Here is an 8,688-nt window from a genome sequence, read left to right on the forward strand (position 1 = left end):
AAAATATTTAATATATTGAGAGAAAGTAGTTCCATTGAATCATGTAGAATCCTCAAAAGAAATTGCGTTATTCTCCATTCATTTTTCTCTCCTACTTTTTAAGGGTTAACATACTAATAATGGACAAAGTAAATACAATTGCCAATCCACACCTACTCAACATAGGTGTGCATGCTGCTTCCAAAGCTATACATCCCATATCGTGCACAATGTCAGCATCCAAATTACTAGCTATTTTGCACTGATTAATAAGTGCTGATGACATGTTTTGATGATGGCAAAGAACAATTTCTGACACACAGTTCCACACAATACATAATACAATACAATACATCTGCTTTGTGCTTTCATTTCACCCGCCTCATAAATGTCTGCCGCTGAGTAAACCCTTCAAGCTTTTCTGGGGAAAAGTGTGAATGCTTCCGGTGCAAACTAGAAAGGCAGATAATGGCATAATCCTACTGAAATCAAAAGAAGAAACATGAGAACAACACGAGACTGCAGTGCAGCACTGAGGGTCTCATCACAATTTACTAGACAGTAGTATATTGTAGTTTGGAATGCTGCTGATATCAATTGTATATGCAATTTATATCAGCAGCATGCTGTCAAATTCTTGTGTTACTTCCTGCATTTTAGACACAAAATGGCTGATTTGGATATAATGTGAAATAGGTGTATAGTCCCATAGAAATTGAACAATGATGGAGTCAAGTTTCAAGAACTTTTTACTGTAGATAGGAAGATTGGAATATTTTGAAATAAGTAAAGATTTTTTTGGGGGGGAGATGCATTCTTATTTCATTGACTCTTAAAGAGTCAATGCAATAAGAATTTTTTTTTTTATCACTCTTTACACACATCCAAAACGGAATATTATTTTTGCAACTTCGCCACTAGAGGGGGGACGTTTGCTTTCAAAGTGACTGGAACTCTTTAGTTATGTGAATTTGTTGTGCATGATCTTGAAGGGAAAGTCTTGCAGTGCTGAGAGGTCACAGAGTTTGTTTGCCATTAGGTCACTCTTAGACCAGTTAATTCTATAGCATGAAAACATTCCAAAATGAGACATGGTGTATGGCCGGGATAGTAGTGTGGTTTGGTCCTATACAGCAGGATATCATCAGCGTATAGTGCAATTATATTTTATATCATATTATTGTACTTTTATTTCTAGTATGGCCACATTCTTTTCTTTTCATTGGACAAGGTGCTGAAAGCTGGCTGCATCCTGGATTGAGCTCATTCTGTCCTCCTGGTCCATTCCACAGTGCAACGTGTTCAGTGTTTTCCAAATGGCGTTTCAAGGCGTATGCTGGCATTTACACAATTGGATAGTGACTGTAATCAAACCTGGAGGCCATCCTCTGAATGTGCCTGCTCCGATGTCCTTGATTTGTCTGGCAATTACATTGAATTTGATATGTGGAAGTTATTCCCAAGCCATAAATGCTTGAGATAATCACAAATCTTGTATTTTCAATGACAACAAAGTCCTTTCTCATACCAGTGGCCATTGTCCTTTTATATTTATGTCTCCGCTGAAACTTATTGCTGGTTTGACAGTAGCCATGACAATGCCACCAAGAAGGATGCAGTGAGAAGACTGATCTTATGGCTTACTCCACTTGCTGTAAATGAATAGAGAAGAAAAATAAACATGTATTTTAAAAAGTGTGGTAAGTTTTTGCACTTTTTGATCAAGTATTAATCAATATTGCTTTTACCCATGATAGAGTTGACGTCAATGTTGAAAGCTGTAATGTTTGAAGCTCCATTGATCAAAACATTTTCAATCTGCGTAGCATTAGGAACAGATGCGCCGGCGAAATTAACGGTCGCGTCAGTGATGATTGATCCATTTCTGCAAATGGAATTACAGGGAAAAAAGATTCAATCATAATGACTTTCTGGCCTTTTTTCGTTCATTCTAGCAAACCTGAACATAACAAATTACCTGAATGACACCACTGTGATGGAGTTGAAGGAGGAGAACGATCTTCTGTAAAAAGGCTCAAGCTGCAGGGGTAAAAGCAGGTTGTAAACATATTTATGTTGGTTATATTCTTAATGGGTTTTTTCTTTTTAAGTTAAAACTTTTTAAGTATTTTTAATTATACTATTTCATTTTCACATTGTTTTAATTACTGTACACTTCTTTTCATTTTATTTTTTTATCAGTCCTTTATTGACTACCACAGTCAAATTACAGAAGGGGAAATCCACTGAGAGTGCATGTTTGTCCTTTTATATATACTGTAGTGATGTTGTGTGTCGATTTATGATGTAGTATACTGTGATGATGCTATGACATTATATTGACACACTCAAGATAAAGACTGAAAAAAGCATCTCAAAGAGTACAAACGATAAAGTAAAACTGAATTAAGATGAGAGTCCTAAAAGTGGTAACTTGTTTAAAGTTTAAATGGACTGTCTAGCCTAAAGTATGAAGGAGCAGTTAGAGATTAAAGAGGGCATGGTTTCACCATGAACTGCTGTTTAAAATGAACAGCAGTTGCCCTGGAAGATCTGTTGAAGCCGTTTGTTTACCAACAATGATCCCTTGTATAAACCTAACTGAACTGAACAGTGATGGAGGGATGACTTTTTTTATTCTTTTTTCTCTCTTTTTTTTGCCCCAGCAGCTGGAATCGAATGTCCTCCGATAAGATAAACAGGTATTCTACTGTGTGATCCAGCATGAGGCAAAAAACAACTGATCCTCCATTAAGATGTAGTAAAAGGTATGACTCCTAGCCAGAATGGTAAAAGTGGAATTAGGCTTGGGGGGAATGCAATAATGAAACCTCAATAGGAGATTGAAAATGTCATGCTAATAGTTTTTGCCAGTGAAACGATAGCCCAAACTGAATAGAGAGGGTGAATGCTATTGCAAACTAGATTGACATTTTCTATCAAATTGTATACGGTCACATGCATTTCTTAGATTTCCACTCCATTTAGATTGGTGTATTTAACACCAAAATACCAAGTAGATGTATTTTGACACTGACAAAATGATTGTTGGAGGATGAGTACATCATGAATGAAATTAAGGGAAGACAATTGTGGAATATTAGTAGTTAGATATCATAAGACATCTGTGCCGTAAAAGAACAATGATTTGAATGCAGCAATCTATATTTTCAGTCATTTGAGCAATGAATGACCTGATCTCTCTGATATCAGAATACAATAGATGCTAGCACAGGCTTAATTCAAATGGGAGACTTACCACTGCTCTTGTCAGTGTGGCTCGAATTCGAAAAGCTGGAGATGATGAATCATTCAGGCCACTTGTAAATGTCTCATCAGTTGAGAAAGTGAGCCCTATTGAAGTGAGTGGTCCTGTAGGTGTAGTTGGAGCAGTTGTAGTAGTAGCAGCAGGTGGGGTAGCAGCAGGTGTAGTAGTAGCGGGAGGTGCGGTAGCAGCAGGTGTAGTAGTAGCAGGAGGTGGGGTAGCAGCAGGTGTATTAACACCAGGTGTAGTAACAGCAGGTGTAGTAGCAGCAGGTGTAGTAGCACCAGGTGTAGTAACAGCAGGTGTAGTAGCAGCAGGTGTAGTAGCAGCAGGTGTAGTAGCAGTTGGTGTAGTAGTAGCAGCAGGTGTAGCAGTAGCAGCAGGTGTAGTAGTAGCAGCAGGTGTAGTAGTAGCAGCAGGTGTAGTAGTAGCAGCAGCAGGTGTAGTAGTAGTAGTTTGAGCAGCTGTCATGGCAGCAGCTGTTTGTATTTGTAAGCAAGGAATAGAAGGAATAGAAAGTGAATAAGATTAAAATAATAATGTTGCTTTATAGGTCAATAGTCTTTCACTTTATGTCACATAGATCAACTTACCCACAAGAATGAACAAAGTGGATATGATTGGTCCAAAGCCCATCCTGTCTTCTTTTGATCCTAAAATTAAACACCAGTGATCAACATGCAGTTGTTTGTCTGTCCCACTGGGATTGTCCCTGTCCCACTGTGATTGTCCCACTGTGATGTCATAAATCCCACTGTGCCATCATCCATGATGTCATAAATTCCACTGTGACATCATCAGTGATGTCATAAATCCCACTGTGCCATCATCCATGATGTCATAAATTCCACTGTGACATCATCAGTGATGTCATAAATCCCACTGTGACATCATCAGTGATGTCATAAATCCCTGATGCCACTGTGACATCATCAGTGATGTCATGCATCCTGCTGATGACATCATCAGTGATGTGATAAATCTGACATCATCAGTGATGCTGGTCTCATTGGCCACACAGCAGCCGAGTTGCGGGCAAGGCCGCGCAGCACCCGAGCTGCGAATGCCAGCTACAGGGCCAGCTTGGCGAGCTGCAGGGGCAGCTCAGCGAGCTGCAGGACGGGTGAGGCCGCAGAGCGGGCGAGCCTAGGAATCGAGCGCGCGTAGCCATATCAAAAGCCAACATGTTGGAGTCAACATTTACTTTATAGCCTAACGATAGTATGGAATTTATGTCACTCACAGCATTGTATCATACAGTGTATGCTGTGATATCATGCTGTCATATCCTACAATATTAAATGCATAAGCTAAAGTTGGCCTGATCATATTTCATCTATAATTCCGCGAGCATCAGTCTCAAGTATTCGACCTTCCAACTTCCAACTTGGCCGGGGGACCCGATGGAATGCACTGCAGTGCTGAATTTCGTGCGATTTGACTGATCTGAACGCGGTTTTGTGGCAGACCATGGCTTTGTGGCATTTTGCGGCAGGACTACTACCCGACAGGTGAATGGGCAGTGCACCTCTACCCTGCTCCAGGACACTACCCACAAGCCCTAAAGGTCCAATACACAGTGAGTGAGTGAACGTACACTGTACTAATGGGTTGTCGGGTTGTGTATTTGTCCTTTGCGGCACTTTGCGGCAGGACTACTATCCGACGAGTGAACGCGTACTGCACTATCCCCTGCCAGGCCCGGCACCACGGGGGGGCTTGTGGGGGCTTTGCCCCTTGAGTTGTATTTTCTGGCCCTCCAGTTGAATTCCTCTTCTACTTCTCACGCGGCGACATTGCTGTGTTTCAAAGGCTGTAGCAGGCTCATTTTTAAAGCTAGAGTGAAGGGCTCATATGAAACTAGAAAACCTATGGAATCCAATGGTACCAGCTATATCATGCTAGCTTGTCGGGAAGGGGGTGCAATAAGGCGCCGAAGTTAGGCAAATTTTTGATGAGGGATTTCTTTTTTGCCATGGCCATTTTCAAATTGCCCCCACACAATTTTGAACTGCCCCCTCAGTCACTTCATCCTCGACCCAGGCTTGCCCCCTGACACTACCCACAACTCTATAAAAGTCCAACACAGTGACTGTGAACGGGCATTGCACTATAGCCTATTAGTAACCCAATAACTCTCCTTACAGTATCAAAAATTGCAATACCATAGCAAACATCTGGTTCATCAAAAGTAGTTTGTTTTGATCAACAGCACCTAAACACTAACCCACTGCACTGCCACATTTTCCTTGCTTTTTCAGTTATCATTTAGTGCATAATGAGTCTCTCTGGTTGAAGAATTACAGTTAATTATGTATTTGTCACAACCATATGGGAATAGCTGCTGACAAGCCAATTATGTGTGATATGATGTGAAAGTAATAACGTGTTATACCAACTTACCTACAGTATGGGTTTAAACTTGGACTGAAAGAAAAACAGATTTTTTTTATGAAACAGCATAATAATGAATAATAATAATGAAATGACAATAAGTACATTTTATTTTGGCACCAGATAATATACAGTAGGCCTTGCACAGTAGCTAAACAAAGAGGTGCTTCATGAATATGTTCATTATGGTTATTTTACATCTGCTTCTATTTGACTCATCCACCCCACACACCTCCATTGTAAGCCTATCACATTTCTTTTTATTTGTGATATTGATTACTTTCCGCCTTCACAGCAATGTTGGTCTGGCAACTAGGGGATGTTAGAAGTAACTTGAGTACTTTGTGTATAGCCTATGCCTTGTGCTTCCAAGTGAGTTGATCTTTGCAAGTCTATCCGCCTTGTTCACCTCAACCATTTTGTGTCGAATAGGCAGGAAGTAACACAGGTGCTAGTAAAACATTAACCCCCTACTGTAAAATCACATAGCTTCATAGGCCCAGACCATGACTGACATATTTAAAGCTGCCTTGATGCTCATGGAGAAAATGTGATACCCAAAATGTTTGCATCCATATAAAACCACCTATGTCAAATAGTATAACATTATTGATTAACCACCCCACTTAGTTATTTTGGTGTAACTATGTATACCATAATGCTGTAAATCACACTTGAAGATTAGATCGATGGTTCATGAATGACGTTTATTTGTGGGATATCGCCAATAAAAGCTTGATAGCTTGAGATTGGTGCCAATTTTTATCCAATCAGTCTCTACGAGTTACGGTTGCGGAGATACATCCGCCCTGCCTGCAGGACTACAGGAGAGAGATAGAGGACAGCGGGGGGTTGCGGGTTTCAAGTCACTGACAAAACACACTATTTCAGTGATTGCTGTCAGAATATAGAGCCATTTAACACTTGTTTTAACACAAAAACATCGCTGAATGTACCTTTAAAGGAGAATTCTGTTTTTTTACACCCCGGACCTTCCAGCTTAAAATATGATGCTTTACTCACCCAGAGAACTTTGGTTAGAAGATATTCAGGTCCGAGTATAGTCCAAACTGGCCAAAACGGGCCAAAACGGGGCATAAGTAGTACACACTGTAAATAACATATTTTCTGTACCGGTTCATATCCTCATAATATCTCATTCATAAATGAACGTGAATCCGTCTAGTCTAGGCTGAAGTCTTGTGAGTTTCCTGTTGACTCATTTGTCTACCTGGGCCATTTTCCTGTGACTATCGACTTGTTTACAACAACGGATGAAGAGCTAATCGAAATTGAAGAGCGGACGAGGAGAGAGAGAGGAACAACAGGCCAGGGACGAACAAGCGCTGCACGGCGGAGAACAGAGGAGGAATCTGCCTCTGTTGGATTCACAGACCCCGGAAACCGAAGCTGCCCGAGGCAGCCCAGAGGAGACTAGACAGATTCACGTTCATTTATGGGCGAGATATTATGAGGATACGAACAGCTACGTTGCAGAAAATACGTTATTTACAGTGTGTACTACGTATGCCCCGTTTTCGCCCGTTTTGGCCAGTTCAGACTCTACTCAGACCTGAATATCTTCTATGGCGATCACAATGAAGCCAAAGTTCTCTGGGTGAGTAAAACATAATATTTTAAGCTGGAAATAAGGTCAGGGGTGTAAAAAACCGGAATTCTCCTTTAAAGGGATAGTTCAGTTTGTTTGATGTGGGGTTGTATGAGGTACTTGCAGACAGTCAGTGTAGTAGAATGCAGCCGGCGCAGTCCCAGTCTACGCAAGTAGAGCTGTTTGCTGAGGGTGAAGGGGGCCATGAGCAAGAACGTTAAAAAAAACAGGAAAAATACATAAAATGTATCTATACTGCTCACATGGCATAATCAAAGTCTCCTCAAGCCGTGAGATGCCAAGTTGATATGAATAAACATCATTTACACCATGTTTTTAGCTGAAATATTCAATGTAGCCAGGTGGTGCAGCAGCCCCACGTCTTGCCCCACCTGGCTACAGTGAAGATTTCAGTTAAAAACAGGGTGTAAATGACATCTTTCCAAGTCAACTTGGCATCTCAGGGCTTGTGGAGACTTGGATTATGCCAGGTGAGCAGTACGGAAGCATTTTATGTATTTTTTCTGTTGTTTTTTTTACGTTTTTGCTCATGGCCCCCTTCACACTCAGCAAACAGCTCTACTTGTCTGACGCAGCCGGTCTCAATTTCTCCAAACTGGGACCGCGCCGGCTGCATTATACTGCATGTTACGTAGTACACTGACTGTCTGCAAGTACCTCATACAACCCCACATCAAAAAAACTGAACTATCCCTTTAACATATAATCTGAAATATATTATAATTATAATGAGGCATTATTTACAATTAAGATTTGTAAAGTAAAAAGATATGTTGCTCTTGACTTCCAGCTATGGGAGAAAATGTTGACACCTAAGAATTGCCATCTGATTGATCTGTTAACCCATTGTGATGCGGTTCGCGGTCTTAAAGGGATACACACACAAATGAGGGATATACACGCAAATGCTGCATCAGGTATCAATGGGTTAATAAAATAAAATAAAATAAAATAAAATAAAATAAAATAAAATAAAATAAAGTTTAAAAATGTAGAATATTGACAAAAAGATGTACTTACTCAATAAGAAAGAGTCACGTTTTATAAATTCTGCTAATGTATTTCAGAGTATGATTCTTATTCCTGATATACCGATTTAATCAATTTTACATCTGTGGTGCACACCTGTGGCAGGCCACAGTCAAGCCCTATATATTGGCAGGGAACGGGAAGTGATGTGACGTGACAGACACAGACAGGTGATGCATTCCATTACGTGCCCTAACCAGATGTGTTCTTTCCTGTCACATACGCTCGAGGAAGTTCCACCAATGGGAATGGTGACATTATGGGTGCCAATCAAATTAATAAAAATGTAACAAAATATTTGTTTTAAGTAAGAGGGGGGGAAAGGTGTCTAATGTGATCTCTATAGACAAAGAGTAAACCATGACGCTAACCATAAACCAACACAGGATCA

At 40.4% G+C, this 8,688-nt stretch overlaps 1 long non-coding RNA gene across 1 annotated transcript; it reads right to left on the reverse strand.

The window, feature by feature from the left end:
• On the reverse strand, window positions 1–8,389 carry LOC310793662. Its single transcript, XR_014553532.1, has 7 exons — window positions 8,289–8,389; window positions 5,648–5,671; window positions 3,838–3,897; window positions 3,239–3,723; window positions 1,958–2,019; window positions 1,728–1,864; window positions 1–1,631 (listed from the first exon to the last, which is right to left on the reverse strand). It is a non-coding gene; the product is annotated as an uncharacterized lncRNA (long non-coding RNA).
• Between the last annotated feature and the right edge of the window lie 299 nt (window positions 8,390–8,688).

The sequence above is a fragment of the Poromitra crassiceps genome, assembly GCF_964638095.1.
Source record: "Poromitra crassiceps genome assembly, chromosome: 19".
NCBI lineage: Eukaryota > Metazoa > Chordata > Actinopteri > Beryciformes > Melamphaidae > Poromitra > Poromitra crassiceps.